The following is a 19,649-nucleotide window of genomic DNA, read 5'->3' on the forward strand; positions in this document are numbered from 1 at the left end:
TTAGGCTCCTGTATAGATTCATTAAACACTTCCTGTCTCTACCTCATGTAGTCTGGGATAGAAGTTTCATTAGGTTCATTGCTTTTAGGCACTTTTCTTTAGGATATTTGATGTTTGGAATGAAAGTGAGTCTATAGTCAATGTATAATACCTGGAGATTTGTGCTCTTTGTTGATATTATTTGTTGTCCACACCGTTCTAAGCAAGGATCCGGAACCAGGCCTCTTTCTTTTAAAGAGAACACAAGAGCTTTTTGGAGGTTGATTTTAAATCCATTTTGGTCTGCCCACTTGGACACCTTGGTCAAACCATGCTGTACCTGTCTCTCGCACACAGCGAGGTTACATAATGTGAAAGCTATTTGAATGTCGTCCACATAGACGGAATAAAATATGGCTGGTGGTAATGAAGCACGAAGCGTGTTCATCTTCACGATAAAGAGCGTGCAGCGGCGCACGCCTCCTTGGGCTACAGCAGTTTCTTGTGTAAAAGGACGTGACAGTACATTGCCGACTTTTACCCGGAAGGTAGGATTGGACAAATAGCTTTCTCTTATGTTTAGCATATTACCATGAACGCCCATTTCTGACAAGTCTCTCAAGACTCCGTAGCGCCACGTTGTGTCGTACGCCTTCACCATATCGAGGAATATAGATAGAAAAGACTGTACAAATGCGTCACGGATATTTCCTTCAATACGTACAAGATGATCAGTTGTGGGGCACCCTTCTCTGAAGCCACACTGATAGGGATCAAGCATTTTGCTCAGTTCAAGGAAATGAATGAGCCGCCGATTAGCAATTTTTTTCAAATACCCTATAAAGAGAAATTGTGAGGGCTACCGGGTTGTAGCTTGCCACTGCGGAAGGGTCTTTGGCTTGTTTCAAAAGGGGAAACACAATGGCTTCTTTCCATGCAGTTGGAAGGTATCCTACAGCCCAAATGGTGTTGTAGAGTGCGAGTAGTGAAAATTTCGCGTCATTGTTTAAGTTTTTGATCATTTCAAACATTATTCCGTCAAATCCCGGTGCAGAACTCTTGCATGCGCTCAAGGCAGCTCTCCACTCGGTAATAATAAAACGACGGTTGCATGGTTCATTCTGTCGACATTTTCTGATGAATGGCTTAAATTCTTCTATTTGTTTGTATTTGAGAACGAAGTGGCAACAGCTTGTTGAACTTGACACGCTCTAAAAATGCTCTCCAACTTAGTCTGCGTGGTCTTACATGGTGCGCCTTGCGTGTTTCCCAAAGGGTGTGAATATGTTTGTCACGCTCTTGGCATTTGGTGTGTTGCGCCACCACGTACTCGAGCACACAAGGGTTGGATCCTACCGCGTCTAACCGTGTGCGGCTTAGCCGTGTCTGGGGAAAAGGGAATCCTGGGAGTTGAGCCATTGCCGGGTGTTTAGACCTTTAAGGCCCCCAGGCCGAGGCAACACACCTCCTTAACCTCTGCTTCACGTATACGGCACCCCCGGACTGACCCAGCCGGGGGAAATCGTTAGTTGCCTTTTCCTGTCTATCTCTTCTTCCAGCCTTCGTCTTTCTCTGAATTTTCATCTTTCCTGTCTTCTCCTAGCTTCCGCTTACTTCCAATTTTTCCAGGCGACATGGGTTAACCTTGTGTGAATAACCAACCTAGGTTATCTCATATTTGGTTATAGTGATAACGTACAGGTGGCGTTTGCAGGACCTGTTTTTACAGTCCCTGTAACGTCTCCTTGTATCGCTCCACGGTGGTGGCTGGCGTTGTTGCCGAAAATTAAATTTGTCTATGGCTAGTTCCTTTCCTAGTCTTCCCTATCGCCCTAAGAAAAGTGGGCGCACCGAAGATGTTTTCCACTTCTTTGGACGTCAAATACGGAACTTCCCACAATACCATATCATTCACTCAGAAAAACCAGATGAGCAGGTACGAACAATCTCCCCTTTCGTAGTTTCCATGTCGTCAACTGATTTCCTTGGGCCAGGCTACAAGGTATCAAGGATGGCAAGTGGTGATCTCCTCATAGAGTTGCATGATCAAAAGCAATACGATAAGTTGCCCAGTTTAGTGTCATTTGGGGATGTTTCATTGACAGTAACTATGCACCACACTCTGAACACCACACGCGGCGTTGTCTCTGATGATGAATTGCTCCAACTGACAGAGGCTGAGCTTTTGGAGATCTTCAGTGAGCAGAATGTGATCAATATCAGAAGAATTAGGATGAGAATGGATGGTAAAGAAACCCAAAATGAAGCACCTAATAATCACCTTCCATTCAAGTGTCCTGCGCGAGTCAATCGAGGCCGGGTACAGAAAGCTCCGTGTTAGGCCATAGGTGCAAAACCCCCTCCGATGTTTCAAGTGCCAGCGCTTATGCCACAGTTGGCAGAGTTGCCAGAGCAGTCAGACTTGTGTGAAATGAATTGCCCAAGAACACACCTCTGTAGCTTGTCAGAACACTCTCTACTGTGTAAACTGTGATGGGGAGCACGCCGCGTACTCGTGGTCGTGCCCATCCTAGAAGAAACAAAAAAGAAATTGTAACAATCAAAGTAAAAGAGAATATATCATTCAAGAAGACAGGCAGGCGGGTTTCATACCTGCCCAAGAAAAGCTTTGCCGATGTGACGCATCAGGGGGCAGCGACACAACGGCCTCCGGCAGCTCTCCGACCCAAAAGCAGTGAGTCGGCTGTTATGCCATCTGACCCCGCGGAGGTTCTAGCTAGCGCTCCTCCGACAACCCAACAGAAGGGACCATCGACCCCGAAGGTGGGCGCAGCCAAGGCTGCCTCAGCCTCCCCTGCCCCTTCCAGCGCTGGCAACAGCCGGCGTAGCCCGATGCCATGGGCAGCCCCATCGACCTCCGGGCTGGTGGGCTCAGGGATCTTGCCCTCCGAGGCGGGACTCTCTCAGGAAACGTCTCGCTCGTAAGAACGCGCGTCCGGCGCCTCACAAGAGGGAATGGACACTACACCTACCCTCGCGGCGCACCAAGTGCCTAAAGGGCGGCGAGGCTCCCTAGAACGCTCCAAAAAGGGCAAAATCTCCGTTACAGGGCCTGGAAAGAGCTCTGCAATCTAAGGCATCATTTCTGTTTCCGTACACACAGCACCAATTTAGTTAAAATATGGATACACAAATCGATCAATGGAATATCAGAGGTCTTCTTAGAAACCCTGATAATGTGCAAGAACTTATCCGCAAACACAATCCGAAAGTGCTGTGCTTACAGGAACACACTTAAAATCCAAACACACAAACTTCCTCCTACAGTATGTTATATTTCGCAAAGATCGCGATGATGCTGTCGCATCATCGCGATCCTCTTGAACAAGCTCATCACCATATGCTCACTTTACATACCCCATGACTATGAATTAAACAAACATGAATTTCAGTCCTTTATAGATCAGTTGACATAACATGATGTTGTTCTTGGCGATCTCAATGCACACAGCAGCTTGCGGAGAGACTCCCGCATCGATGCGCGAGGTCGTCTGGTTGAACGGTACCTTTCTTCTTCTGGTGCGTGCCTACTGAATAATAAGGATCCCACATATTACTCTCTTGCAAACAGAACATTTTCCTCAATTGACCTCAGCATAGTTTCCCCGTCTATACTACCTGAACTTGAATGGAAAGTTACCAGCAATCCTTACGGGAGCAACCACTTCCCAATACTGCTAAGAACATCTAAACAAAACGCTTATCCACCACAGGCTCTTGGATACAGCCTATTGGGAGAAATTTCGAACTCTTACGAGTATCTCATGGGCTCACGTGTCTTCGCTAGTAATTGATGCTGCTGTGGAGTATTTTACAGCCTTAATAATGGATGCCACATCCAAACGCATATCAGAAGTAAGTGGCTTGGCATGCTAACGGCGCATCCGGTGGTGGAACGACGAATGTAGGATCGCTCGCAGGAAACCGAACAAATGTGGGGGTTTCTACGCGCGTCTCCCACTGCAGAGAATCTTATCAAATTTAAGAAAGTAAAGTCCCAAGGGAGGAGAACCCGCTTTCAGGCCAGCAGAGAGAGTTGGCAGAAGTTTTATTGATTATCAAGACCTATACAGATGAGGCCAAAGTCTGGAACAGGGTTAATAGGATAAGAGCGTGACAAACATATTCACTCCCTTTGGTAAACACACAAGGCGCACCATGCAAGACCACGCAGACTAACTTGGGGAACATTTTTAGAGCGTGTCAAGTTCAACAAGCTATTGACACTTCTTTCTCAAATACAAACAAATAGAAGAATGCAAGTCATTCATCAGAAAATGTCGACAGAATGAACCATGCAACCGTCGTTTAAGTATTACCGAGTTGAGCCTTGAGCGCATGCAAGAGTTCTGCACCGGGATTTGACGGAATAATGTATGAAATGATCAAAAACTTACACAATGACGCGAAATTTTCACTACTCGCATTCTACAACACCATTTGGGCTGTAGGACACCTTCCAACTGCATGGAAAGAAGCCATTGTGGTTCCCATTTTGAAACAAGCCAAAGACCCTTCCTCAGTGGCAAGTTACAACCCGGTAGCCCTCACAAGTTGTCTTTATTGGGTATTTGAAAGACATGCTAATCGGCGGCTCATTCATTTCCTTGAACTGAGCAAAATGCTTGATCCCTATCAGTGTGGCTTCAGAGAAGGGTGCCCCACAACTGATCATCTTGCACGTATTGAAGGAAATATCCGTGACGCATTTGTACACAGTCTTTCCTATCTATATTCCTCGATATGGTGAAGGCGTACGACACAACGTGGCGCGACGGAGTCTTGAGAGATTTGTCAGAAATGGGCGTTCATGGTAATATGCTAAACATAAGAGAAAGCTATTTGTCCAATCCTACCTTCCGGGTAAAAGTCGGCAATGTACTGTCACGTCCTTTTACGCAAGAAACTGCTGTAGCCCAAGGAGGCGTGCTCCGCTGCACGCTCTTTATCGTGAAGACGAACACACTTCGTTCTTCATTACCACCAGCCATATTTTATTCCGTCTATGTGGACGACATTCAATTAGCTTTCACATGCTGTAACCTCGCTGTGTGCAAAAGACAAGTACAGCATGGTTACACCAAGGTGTCCAAGTGGGCAGACCAAAATGGATTTAAAATTAACCACCAAAAAACTCTTGTGTTCTCTTTAATAGAAAGAGAGGCCTGGTTCCGGATCCTTGCTCAGAACGGTGTCGACAACAAATAATATCAACAAAGAGCACAAATCTCCATGTATTATACATTGACTATAGACTCACTTTCATTCCACACATTAAATATCTTAAAGAAGAAGGCCTAAAAGCAATGAACCAAATAAAATTTCTATCCCAGACTACATGGACTACAGACAGGAAGTGTTTAATGAATCTATACAGGAGCCAAACTCGGTCTCGATTGAATTATTGTGCTGTAGTATATAACTCTGCCGCCCCGAGTGCTCTAAAGATGCTAGATCCTGTTCACCATCTAAGTATCCGGTTAGCCACTGGCGCTTTCAGGATAAGCCCGATTGAAAGCTTATACGCGGAATCAAATGAATGGTTGCTCCATCTACAGAGAACTTACATCAGCGTTAGAAATTTCCTGAACATACACTCCAGTCATCAATAGTCATGTTTGAAGACTGTTAACGATATGACGCGTATTATACTTTTCCATAATCGACCCTCTGTAAGACAGCCTTTCTCGCTTCGTGTGAGGGAGCCTAGTCATGAAATGCATGTTTTTTTAGAAGTAACGAAACACGCACCAGAGATTGAAATTCGAACTCATTTCCTAGAACTCCAGCACAAGCCCTCCTGCGCTGAGCTCTACACAAACGCTTCGAAGTCAAATGTCGTGGTGTCCTATGCTGCCGTCGGCCCGTCCTTCTCAGAATCTGATATACTGCATCCGGAAACAAGTACATTTACGGCCGAGGCCTACACATTACTGTCTGCTGTGAAGCGTATAAGAAAAGCAAAACTTCAAATATCGGCGATATATACAGACTGCATAATCGTCGTGAAGGCCTTGATGTCATTCTATACACACAAAAAACCAGTAATTAATGAACTTTATTCCGTTTTGTGCAATGCGTACATACCCAACCAGCATATCATTATAAGCTGGGTGCCTGGCCATAAAAATATCGAGGGTAACGTTCTGGCAGACGAGATTGCCACGTCAATCGCATCGCAAGCTGTTAACCCTACCGCTGAGGTGCCTGTCACAGATCTGAGAGCTTTCTTGCGAAGGAAGCTGCGACATCACTGGCAACACACGGGCGACGCGAAAACAGATAAGCTCCACCTGCTAAAGCCACAGTTACGATTCTGGCCCTCTACTACAAAATCGCACCGAACAGATGTCCTATTCTGTCGTCTCAGTATAGGACACACATTTGGCACCCATAATTTTCTACTCACCGGAAGTGAGCCTCCAACCTGTGGTAGATGCGGGGAGAGGCTGACCGTACTTCACGTCTTCCTGGAGTGTCGGGAAGCCGAATCTGATAGAAAGAGACATTTTTCCTTCGCATACCGGCAGCGCATTCCTCTTCATCTTGCAATGTTTCTCGGTGCAGAGCCCCTTTTTAATACAGACACAGTCATAGGTTTCCTCAGAGATGTGGTCTTACATGTTATTTGTACCATACATTCGTAGCGCTTCCTCTTTAAAGGATGCCGCAGGGATAGTTGTACTGTATAGCACATGCCTCCAGGCCCTTGTGTTTCAAGGACTCTGGTGAAGCAGTTGTGCTGTGGCTAATTTTTGAATCTTACATGTTCTGCATATCATATCATTCTTCCGCAATGTAGTGTAAGGCTCATAGTACACATCATCAGTCATCACCATTATCTTATTGCACATAGACTTTTCGCACTTTACAGCGACTATTTTAGGCCCCTCTACAGCCATGTTATATCAACTTCACATAACTCATCATTCCACCGCGAAAGCGTTAACACTGTCTCGGTGCTCTTTGGCCATACCTGGCTCTTGCGCCACTAAACAACACACATTCATTCATTCATTCATTCATTCATTCATTCATTCATTCATTCATTCATTCATTCATTCATTCATTCATTCATTCATTCATTCATTCATTCATTCATACACTTTCGCTTTGATGGTGAAACAACGAATGTGATAGCAAGTTATTAGAATATGGCACGAGGCTAGTATTGTAGCTTTAGGGGCTGTTTCAATTGCAGCACTCATAAGCTGCTTAAATAAGCACACGTGGCGTGGCATGCGCAGGCACGCATGGAGAGAACTCAAAGAACTACAGGGTCTTGTCGGCGCAGTGGCCCAGCATCGGCCTCGCGTTCCTATATTGCGGCATGCTCACGGTGGGCGCGATGTGCGACTGATTCGTGCTTTTGAGCTGCAGGCTTCAGTCGACATTGTCGTTTATCCTTTCGGCCGTCTGTTTCCGCAACGCCGAGTGTGGACACCACCGGCGTTAGGCCATAGCCTGCGCCGCACACGGAGCAGCACGTTCTTCCTGCGTCTACACCACAGGGTGGTCTTGGCCCGCAGGCGGACTCCCCTTGTTTCGTTGCGGTTAACGTCTAACGGGAGCTGTTCGGGTAGTGGTTTCGACAAATATCATGCGGGAGCATTGCTAACACGATGCGAGCAGCGCGGCGCTTTGCAACTAAAACCCCGCACGAACAGGTACCACCACGGCTACTACGTGTGGGGAACGATGGCACAAGCTGGCATGGTCCACATAGCTGTGTTACAATGCGTTCTGGCAAGGACCTTCGCCTACCCTAAGTCCCAGAATACAGATGCTTCTGTTCACCAGTCTATGGTATCGGAATACGAACACGCCTAGACGTATTTCGTCCCCTGGCGTTCAAATTGTGACGCAAATGAAAAATGTACCGTTACTATGAGCAATTTTCTCCAGAAAGCGTATTGAAATTAAATGAATTCGTATTTTGCGTAATTATTCACACTGGTGAAAAGGCGTACAGAGTGCTCATGTATCTCAAGTGACGATGAAACGCGAAGTGCGCCTCAACGCGCTCGCTTTCACGCGGGAAATGCTTAATGGTATTCTACTCTGCCTGCTAGGACACACGCCCGTTGTGTAGTGGTTATAGTAATTGGCTGCTGTGCTAGGAGTCCTCTGTTCGAATCTTGCCGTCGATAATTTGTTTCGCATTTATTAAACATACCGTTCGGAGCTTCATGGCGACAGATGGTCCCAGAGGGCCATACATAGTGGGCTGCACTATCTCCGACATCCTGCCGCGATATGAGGATAGACCCCATACGCAAAACTGATAAGAAAAAACTTAAAGCTAAACATTTGTGGTCTGATTTGTTCAGGAACCATGTGTGCTGGAAGTGGGGTTTATATTAATATTACAGAGCACTGTTGTTTATTCCACAATTTTTTTCACAGTTCCCTCAATCAAGCACCGTATATCCCATCGGCGCGCATATATCCCCGTACTTCCCAGTCTTACTCAATCGCACGTGCACGCACCACTACTTTTGTGGCCTCATTTTTTTTCTTCGCACAGCAGTGGACTCTAATGGCCTTCCCCGTGACATTGCAGCCGTCACGTGTTCATCAACTTTTGTGAACAACTTAACTGCATTTGTTTGTCATGAAGATCACTCTCTGTAACCTTTATTTGTAAGCCCACACCTTATGTGATACCCCCTAACCGGGGTCTTTAAGGTAATAAAGTGAAGTGAGGAAGCATGTTATTTGAAGAAAATATTTATTGGCAGTGAACTATACATGGGCTGGTTATTATCTGCGCGTACTTACACCGCAGCACGGCAAATTAAATACTATTTTCTTAAACTTCCAGCGATGTCTATATCCCCGTGTTGCACTCGTGGTGTTTCGGTTGCGCCGCTTTATTCTAGTGCAACTGTGGATGAAAATGTACCAAGCTTCTCAATGGGCTGGCTTGCCTGCGTGAAGCGATGTTTTTGACACTTGTTTAAGAACCATGTGTACGTAGAGGTCACTGTTAGATACCAGATATATACAAAAAGTGCCTCAAACTCGGTATGTAATATTCCTTTTAAAAAATTACGCAGATCCCATGCACTGTGGGAATCGATCTACGCGAAACTGTTCTACGGTATCTGATTGACGATAACAAGCAGTGATGTTATAGGCGGAAGTTTAACTTCTTCAGCATCTAGTGTAGTCGAGAGGGTTGAGTTGCCGTTAAACGCTACCTTGCGTGCGCCACCACTGTCTGTCGGCGTAGTACACAGAAAACACAGAAATGTGTTTTCTTGAGGCATTGTTGTGCGCCCTATTTCCTAGCCTCTAAGAGCGTTGAGCATCCACATTGACTCATATGGCATATCGCATCGTCGCAGTAATATTAACATTCATTTGAATTTTAGGACTGGGTATGTGCCAATACCACAATCGTATTATGAGGCACGCCATAGTGGCGGACTGCGTATTAATTCTTACTCCGTGATGTTTTTAACGCGTCCCAAAATGTGAGTGCACTTGCGTTTTATAATTTGCTTCCAGCGATATGCGGCTGGAGCGGTCGGAATCAAATCCGTTTCCTTCGTGTTCGCGGGGCACGCTGTGAACTCTGCAACTTGCATTCCTGAAACTGAGCGCGTAGCAACTCAGCTGGATGCCCAAGGCAATACGCAGCAGGACCAATACGCTCGCGCCGCGCAGAAATCAAACCTGCAACACGATCGCCGAGCCACAAATGATTCATCTTTCCATTTAGCGGATCATGACTTCAAGAAGCAAACATGCAAGAGCTTCTATCAAAACACGCTAAACTTTCATGCCCTATTGCGAAACCCAGTACCCAGTGTCTAGTGAAACACTGGAATATGGGCCTAGTGTCGCCCGCGCTGGATGCTGGGGTTCTGGGTCGGCTCGGCGTACTGGGAGCCGCTGGGTAATGGCGCGAAAAACAGATCTAGCGCGTTAAATACGCCGTGCCTGGCCGCCGTATATGTTTTTTTAATTCAGAAAGCAACAGAGAGCGTTTTAGTGCAATAAAAACAGAAAAATAATGTAATAATAGAAATGCTTTAACCAAGATTCCATCGTCAGACCTATACCCGAAGCGTGCTTGTTTACCACTGAGCCACGCCAGCAGATGGACATGGGGGGGGGGGGGGGTATAATGTGTCACGTCAAGATCGAGAAGCACTTTCAATTTCGCAGAGATACGTCTCGCACAAACGTGTTAGATGCGCTATCGCCCAGCAGCTAAAACTCACGCCTGTACCAAAACGAAAAAGTTGTCCGTATTCAGTAGTATGCTTGGAAGGGCCACAAGATCTATTTTCGCTTGCGATTGGTATTTTAACTTCGAAAACAGTCCGTAATGAACCACCGTCCCGGGACGCTGTATGGGCTCTTCTGCCGATTTCCGTAGAGGTATCGTGTTCTTCACGCAAGGGATATGCAACGTCTTGGTTGTTCAGCTATACGTTTCAATCGACTCGTCTGTCGAGTCATGTATTTTCGTCAGAGAAACGCAGGCTAGTGCTGGCAGCCTTCGGCGATAGCACTTATATCTGCGTTTATGTCGCGTCACATCGGCGCTCATCACTTCTTGTGCTGGCACTGTAGACACGAAAAAATGGTTTATTTAAGAACACCGATGCGAAGGAGGAAATATAAATTAATTTTTCGTCTTTAGACTTGTTGATTCCTGAGCCCAGAGACGCCGATAGCGTGCAGACGGACTCGGTGCATACACTAGGCCTAAGTTTGGTGGGGGCTGATCTCGGCGCAGGTAGCTGGCGAAAGCTAAGATGTGCGTATTTGAGGCACAGTTCTTTTTTTTAGTACAATAGGCAAAATGGAAGCGCAGGAATTGCCTCAGCTTTGTTATCGGTGCTACAGTATCAATCACTGGTAGGCTCCGAACGCGGGGTCCACTCGAGTGCGTCTGAACGACTTCTCGATTTCATGTCCAGTCCACAACACTGCGACAACGGCGGAAACTCCTGGTCATATGTTACCTGCAAACTACTCAAAAAAGGCACCGTCCTCTGCTTTTGCGTGGTTTCGTTCAAGAATTCAGCTATTAGCCCAGACAAAAGGGAAAATCCAAAAAAGGAAAGTGATCTTCACTGTGAAATGTGCATGTATAAACAGGCCAGCTCACGCAGCTTTATTCCAAGCTGGGACAAGGAATGTAGTTTTATTACCCGAAGATATGGCGTTATTGAGGACGAGACACTAGTGTGGAGTGATGAAATTGTATAAAACATTGAGTATTCATCAGCGCTTGTCCTCGCCTACTGCAACCAGCGCGGCACAAACGAAAGCAGCCCAGTTTCCAGTGCGAATCAGCGAACTGTAGCGAGAACCAGCGCCTCTACATCATAATCCAGTGCGCTCCAGCGTCATGGCAGTGTGATCAACTCTTATCCAGCGTTCTCACTGGTGTCCCAGTGAGTCCAAACGAGCGCCAGCGTCCCCAGTACAATCCAGCGTCAAAAAACGCGCTGGTTTCACATCGGAAGGCACAGGAAGAATCTGGTTTTTGCGATAGAGATGTTCTACCGATTTCTACGCCAGAGGGATCTACCATATCTTTTTCAACAAGGTTGTGAATTCGTGCTCCGAAGTTGGAACACTGATTCGCAGCCTTTTATGTACTGTGAAGCAGCATTCGCTTGCTTATCTCGAGCTACCAATATGGAGTGAATAATACTCATGCGTAGCGACAATCAATGCGTTACAGTTATAGGATACACTGGAAGGAGATATGGACCTGCCCTTGCTGCAGGAGCCCGCAAGATACGACAGATCCCTTGGTCCTGGAACGCGCATGACGAGACAGAAGAAATGAAGCTGGACTTAAGCCTGTCCTACGTTTCAGACTACCACCTTTGAATTTTGAGTGACGGACAACGAGTTCGCAAAGACCCTGTTCGCGTTCATGAAGGATACAGTCTTAAAGTTCCTTTTGTTAGCCGTTGTTTTATTATTTGTGCCTTAGAGCAGATTTTTTAAATAAAAATAAATATTTACTCAGTAGATAAATCTGACAGCGTGAGACACTTGCCCGCTCAGCGTGGCTTTGTTTTTTACAAGCATTTTTCCGAACTACAGAAATATTATGATCCATTGTCCCCACCCGACGATAATCAGCGCTTCCCGCAATTTCATATACTGAGTGTTCTATACTTCAACAACCGTAGTCTGGCATATACTCTTATCGAAATGAATTTCTTTAAATAATGCTTTACCGCTTCAAAAGTTAATGGCCTATTTCCTATTGCGCTTTATATATCTAAATTTCCAAACACTCGTACCTTCTTCAAGCAATTTGGGTAAGTTTTCTTGACACAGCTGCTTAATAAGTGCGAATGTTTCGCGGTGTAAAGCAGTAGGTTGCAAATATTCAGCTTGAGAAGCCGCAAACTATAGTTGGCAGTGAATAGAAATCACCTTTTTGCAATTATTGGACATCATTTCCATGCTGTCTAAAATGTCCTGCCTGTAGTTCCCGCAGAGACAAACGCCACAGTTCCTTCCGGTAATTGACAAAACTGCATCAACAATCTACTCACCATGCCATGACGTTCCGCTTGATGGCATGCCAGTAACCGCAGAAGTAGATGAAGCTTTGCTTTGCGGTGTGTCCGAAACGCTATTTCCTACTGCTGAATTCGTTAGGCTGCGCACAAACAGTGATGCGCTGCTTTAAGAATTGCAATGTTGGTAAAAATTTGCACGCCTAAACCTAGTGCATTATGGTCTATTAACCTTCTAAGAAGAGCAGTGTTCGCAAAGACAATGAACTCCTTGTAAACGTACTTATGCTTGGGTTATCAGTTGGAAACACTTTATTCCAGTATTTCCTTCTGTGTGTGCAGGCACAAGCAACGCCCTTTCACTTCGTGGAAGCCACTATGGATGCCTTAGCCAGAAACTCGACCCTATTCAGTCTGATAATAGGCTCTTCATCTGGTTCCCGGCATCTAAACGAAAAGTTGGCACGGATGCTCGCCAGCCCTTTCGCACCGGAGCACCTGACTGTGATTTCTCACAGCCACAACTTTAGCCATGCGTTGCGCCTGGTGCTATCAAATCTACGACAAAACAGGAGAGTCACGAAAATTACCTTCAAGGGATTTCATATAAATTCCACTGATATGAGATTTGCTTCGGATCTGCTGGCTGCCAACTGCATAATCCAGGAAATGAGCTTCATAGACTCAACGTGGGATTTAATACAGGTGAGAATCAGGGCTTCCCGGTGGAGCAGTGAGTAACAGGTATAGTTAAAAAAACTACGGCGTCATATGGTTATGTTTGCGGGGACTTTTTTGGAGCACATCTCTTGTTGCTGCACTTAGTTATCTGTATCATTCAGTTTACAGCAGTTATTTTTGTTGGTCTGTATGGAGAGACTTGTTTCTTTATGGCCCTTACATATTGCGAGGAAATATTAAAAGGTACTTAAATCAAGTTTTTTTTGTTTTTGTGATCAGTACTTTATTAGGAGCCTCAAGAATATTATGGAAGATTGGATGCCTATCAGCAACGACCCTAGAACCCTCAATCGTAGGGTAGTTTTTGTTCCTCCGCCTCATTTTATGAGTTATCCATCACGCCGTTTGTCTTACTTGGCGGGGTTGAATGTCGCCGCATCGCCTTTCTTGAAGGTAAATGGTACTGGAAACAATGAATGCAAATTAATTTTTAGTTAAAATTCACCGTCAAATGCCAAAGAAATGCGTGACCATTACGTTACACCAGTAACAAGGTTCGTACTGTGGGACACTGGGCGAATGTTGTATCTGTGGCGAAAAGAGACAACGAAATAACGCCAGTTCAAGAATTCTTTCTGGTAGTTCTAAATAAGCAACATCGTTAATTGTTAAGCACTCGTAATGCCTAAGATGTTCCCAATTCCGGGTATACGTTAGGATTATTCACTACAGACACAAAGACTTGCTGGACATGAAAAACTGTAGCTGATAAGGACAGCGTAACATTTAAAAACGCTTAGGTTTTTTGTTGTCATTGGTGTATTTCGAGAGTTTTCATAATAAAGCGCTAAAGACGAGGATGAAATCGAAAGAACACAAGCGACAGGACTGGCGCTTCAATATATATGTGTATTTCAAGGTACATGTGCATTTCATCCCATGCAATAACTTCGCGCAAATATTACTATACACGTCAAAGAACACTTGCTAAGTATGACCTGGTTGCACTTGTAGTTAAGCCACAGTTGCGTGCAAAATTTTGACCCTGCTAAAATAAAATATATAGGCACTGGAGGCAGTGATTACGTAATTCAATGCAAATGTCTTTATAAGACGAAACACTTCAAATTTTGCCTACACAGGAATTATAACGTGCCCTTATTTTCGCCAAATGTAAGTTTAGTGTAACGTACATTTCCCTCGGAACGCTTGGAATCATACCGCAATAAATTCTAACTATAATTTTGACCACATGCTGAATTATTAAACACAAGTTGTATATCGCGTGCGCATTTCACTTCGCTCACTAATTTGCCTTTGTTACCCCTATATCTTTGCTAAACTTGATCTTAGTGCCATTTTTAGGTATGTCAGAGTAGCCGGCTAAATTTTCGGCCGGTTGTACATCACAGACATATTACCGCGAAGCAGTTGCATGCCTTATTTATTGCAAATGCCACCATTAGCCAACATATTTTGAATTTTGTCTACGCATCCACCATTGCCTCGCTCCTACTTTCACATAACCGATGCAAGGTGTCTTACAGTCCAATATACAACGGGCTAACGTTGCAAGACGCCGGGAAACTCTAAACAAAAAGAAGGGTTCTAAAGCTGTTTGTATAATTCTTTAGAAGGCAACCGCTAAAATTTCGCAACACATTGTACTAACCATGGGTCCAATTTACATAACAAAGTTAGTGTAATGCATAGTTTTCTCGGGACATTCAGAAACGTAGCTGGTAACGGCAGCGTGACACTTGCCATAGCGTCTGTAAAATATTTCCTGCAAAAGTTGTATTTGACGAATAGGCATTTAAAATCCAACGCAATTTCGCATATAGGTCGACTCATTGTTACTAACTTTCATTTTAATCGCACATGTAGATATTTCATATCAACGGGCTAAAATTTGCGCCACTCGTCACACACTCTAAATTCTCTCGGGCATTTGAATACGTAACTTATTTTCGATACCAATATTAACACACATATTTCGGCATAATAACCCACACAATAAGTCATACATAAGTGAGCATAATAGTCAATCGAAGGCCAAAATTAACCAGCACGTTAACAAAAACTTGCCCGGTATTTTCACACGAAGTACAGCGATTGTGCCTCCCCTAGTTCGCAAGAACTACGAAGAAACCGACTTCAAACCTTGCCTCAGACATGGAAATCATGAAGCGTTTCGCACTCTCCTGGTATTTGAAGTGTGTCCCGTGCAGTGGTGTTAGCACATGAAGAAATAGATCGGATAATGACATTATGGCACCCTGTACCGCTTGAATAGGTAACTTTCCAGAAAGATTGCAACTAAAGGCTAGAGTGGCGAAATGCTTACTTCACGTACGACATGCTTCCTACTTCAATGAAAACAAAAACGTGTCTTGTATACTTCAGCAAATACACTATGGAACATGTTATATATTTACTACGCATCCCGTATAATGTGTAAGATTTGGCAGAAGAATATTTGATAAATATTTTCAACGCTTACAATTAACCTGAACAATTCAATATTTCGGTACTCGTCACCCATAGAAAGGCCTCATTTCCTGTAAATATAACATCTCTGACATTCACGGACCTGCCATAGCGGAGCAAAATCTTTTTGAGCGTTTCACATACTACTGCTAAATGGCTAAAAACCAAGTTTTTACGCTTTTCATTAAACCCTTAACCAACACACGTTTCAAAAGTTACCTCCCACTATTCGGTTCAGTTACACATGAGATTTCGCGAAAGATTTCATTTCTGTAAAAAAACACCATGAAGCTTAGTATGCTACATGCAACTAGCATAAAGCTAGCTTCCCAAGCACGCTAGACAACTCTACCTTGAACCAAGTTTGCTGGGAACGGGCATCATGTCACGCACGATGTGTGCCGAAACTATCTTTCTTGGTCTGATTACACGCTCTGCAAATAATTACAGAGCTCTCCTTCTTTCGTTTACGTTTCTTTCTTGCCAACTTTCCATGCTATTTTCAACGAAGTAGTAGGTAAGAGTTTTCTTTGTTTAAAAATAGAGACAACTTATAGGTAATGCCTAAACAAAGCTCAAAGCGTGTTGAAAAATTGAGGCTTCAACCGCAAATTGCGTATGCAATCTATCCGTGGCACGGAAACTTTGTTTTAGAATAATGCAGATGTTAACTTGTCGTCCTCGGAGACTGTAAATACCAACTAAGTCCCAATTAGTGAAAATGACGGGAACATCATGGCCGATGTCCTCGCAAAATAAGGTGCGTCTGCGTGAATTTTGTATAATTTCTTTATCCAGTGCCAGAAGAGGAATACGCGATGAATTTTTTTTAAGTTTCATGGAATTGTGAAATAATGCTTGCTGCAGACAACCTAGTTCTGGCCCTCGAACTTGATTGTTCAGAGACGCAGATAAGAATTGCAAGAGAAACCGAAATACACATTCAAATAATTACGGAATTTGATAATTAACATCCTTACTATTACTCTTTAGGCGATTGGTAAAAGATGCGTAACACTTAATAATAATCTCTCCCTTTGCTGGCAAGGGGTCGCACAGACAGTCACATAGGGGCAACGATTTAAAGTGGGTTAACTAAATACAGCTGACTGAAATATTTATTGAAACTACTCAAACCACATCTTCGGTTGAAATCGAGCTGTGACTATGCACTGTCAGACAAGTGACCATTCTATTCTTTCTCCCTCGCTATTCGCGTGCTCTTGTAAGTTAATGCCAGAATTAGGCATCTGAAGAATTTCCTAGGAAGTGATCCAATTACATTACCTCGAAGCTTCAATTAGTACTCATATGAAAGGTACTTCTGACTTTTTTCTGAGTGTGCTTACCCTTCCTAATATTTTCGTTGAATGAAGCCACAAAGTGATTTTGCGTTTCTTCAGAGACGCGAAATCTTGAAATCTTGAGACTGCTATGAAGAAACCTAACAATCCGCACGTCAGTGCGCCTAGCTTCATGAGCAGTGTGAAATTATGGTATTTTCGCCTTGCACGCCCCTTTTTAAGCTTTCCAGTGCTGGGTTTTTAAACGTGATTAGCCTGATTAACATTCCCTACCTTTCTCGCATCACCTTTCCCTCTTTCTTGCTGCATTACGATGCAAGAATTTCTCAATCCTTCTCTCCCTTACAAGTCCGCATAGCACTGACGCTTGTTGGGCATGAAATTGAATATAAAAGAAAAGGCGCGTCTCGTCTCAGCTAGCTTCGTAAATATTTTGTGCACAGCTTCTTTTCTGTTACCACCACTGCTCTTTAAGCTACAAATGATAGCGTTTGTTAACGTTTAATTCTTTTCTCACTTTTTTTCAACGCATCTCGGAACTTGCTGAAATAGGGACCAGACAAGTGGCCTGCCAGGGCAGTGGTGAAACTCCTTGAGAGTACGGCGCATTTGCGACGACTCGTTGTGCCGTTCGAGTTTATCTCCGAAGAGGTGTGTTCCATTCTGCAAGCAGCTCAACGGTGCAAATCACTAAAGGAGCTGCACTTTCCTGTTCTTTTCGCGCCTGGCGTGGAGGTCGTATTCCTGGCGTTGAATGTTTCACCCCTCGTGGAGAAGCTCAGAATAGGAACGTAAGTATATCTTTTCAACAATTTTCTCGCATTCCAATATTATTACTGGGACCTGCCACAACTCCGGTGCTCAGAAGGTTAGTGCTACTGAGCACAGGGGAGTACCCCATTGCGGCGACTTTCTCCGTGAGCTAAGTGCAAGAACGCTTGTGTGCTTAGGTGCAGCGGAAAGAATGCACACTGGATGGTCAAAATTTTTACGAAGTACTGCATTACACCGTCAGTCAGAGTTCGAGTGCTGCTTTGGTTTGTAAAGTCCATAGAACAATTGACAAGCGCACGAAATGATGCTGTAGAAAGGTGGACAGATCACCCTTAATAATGTGTAGTATGTTTATTCGAAGAAATATGACCATGGTGTAAAGGTAATAGGATAGGGCAATTCGGCAAATAGATAACCCGGATGCCAGTAGATTCTCAACTTACAGGTAAGAGAAGGCAGCTAGAGAGAATTTTTGTAACATTTCACGTTTGAGCCTAATAACCTATAACTGGGTATATATTCACTCTCTTTGTATACTGTCACACCTAAAGCGCAATAAGAACATTAATATGGTGGTTGCAGGGTTACAGACATGGCAAACTATGCGCTATAGCAGTAGTCGTCTGAAAAATAATGCAGCAGGACAAGAGCAAAAAACAAAGCTGTGCCAGAGAATGAAGAATAGCTATTAACATTTCTAAGATGACAAGGGGTTAGCACAGAGGAACAGATGAAAAGGAAGAGGGGTGTGCTCTAAATGCGTGTACCACTCTCGAGGCACTATAATATAAAACGAAAGCGTCTTACGAGCTTCAGTATAGCGAAAATGGCACCGTGAAGCTGAAGGACACTATTCTTGTGTATGCAGCATTGTCGTAAAAATCTCAGAAAAAGCACAATCGGAAGATGAAGCGATATTAAAAACCAAATAAAACCTAAACGGCCGCTGAAAAATCTTGATTTTAAGGTATTCCAACGAAATGTGCAGGCCGGTAGGATGATTCGTCAATGATTTGGAGGATAAAAGAGGGTTTTGGAAAGATTTGTTTGGCATAAGTATTTCCTCCTTGTGCTCATGAAGTGTTGTTCTGATGATAAAATTCGGCTTGGAAAAAGGTTTATTTCGCTGTATTCATGCTCCGACACAAAAGATGATACTAAAGTATTTAAGGCGCGAAAGTTCTCCTTTTTTAGAAAGATTCGATCCTAATTTTTATTTTTAGAAATGTTAGCAAGAAATGCTTGATGGTGATCTTAAAGTTCGCTGTTTCATTCCGCGCAACGATATCAATGTCTGGTACAAGAAACGCTCTGGCCGACCTTGATTCTGCTACTGGCAAAGGGAAAGCCGATATGCGTAATCAGTGCGGACTGTCAGAAGGTTTTCATCGAGACTATGTTTTCCTGATGGGCCACTAAACCGGTACCGAAAATCTGACAGCCCAAACAAGCGAAAAAAAAACGATGGAGGCTTGTTTTTGTAATGCAATGTTTACTGAAAAAAATTTTCAACGCAGCAGCAGGCTGTCATTGGAACTGAACTCAAGACGACGAGGGATATGCTCGCTTCCGAACGCCCGTCTGCAACTTTAAGTCTTTTTTCAGCAAGTGTAGAGTTCATTTTTACTCTTTGAGCCACTCTTTCATCGAACGCCGGTCTGGTAGTCCCCGTCCTGCGAGAAAAGCACAGCAAGCGGCTCCCGAAGCGCACCGAGCCTCAAGCAGCGCGACGAGCCTCAACCGTCGGCCGTCCTCAACCGTCGACAGCTCTGGTGGCATTCATCGCAAGCAATCAGCAATCAGGTCAGCATGTTCCTTCTGTAGACCACAGAGAAGACGAGCAAGCAAGGAAAAGGCTACGTGAAGGTGAGATCGACACAAGGGAATCTACAGG

Source organism: Dermacentor variabilis, chromosome 4 (genome assembly GCF_050947875.1).
Source record: "Dermacentor variabilis isolate Ectoservices chromosome 4, ASM5094787v1, whole genome shotgun sequence".
Taxonomy (NCBI): Eukaryota; Metazoa; Arthropoda; class Arachnida; order Ixodida; family Ixodidae; genus Dermacentor; species Dermacentor variabilis.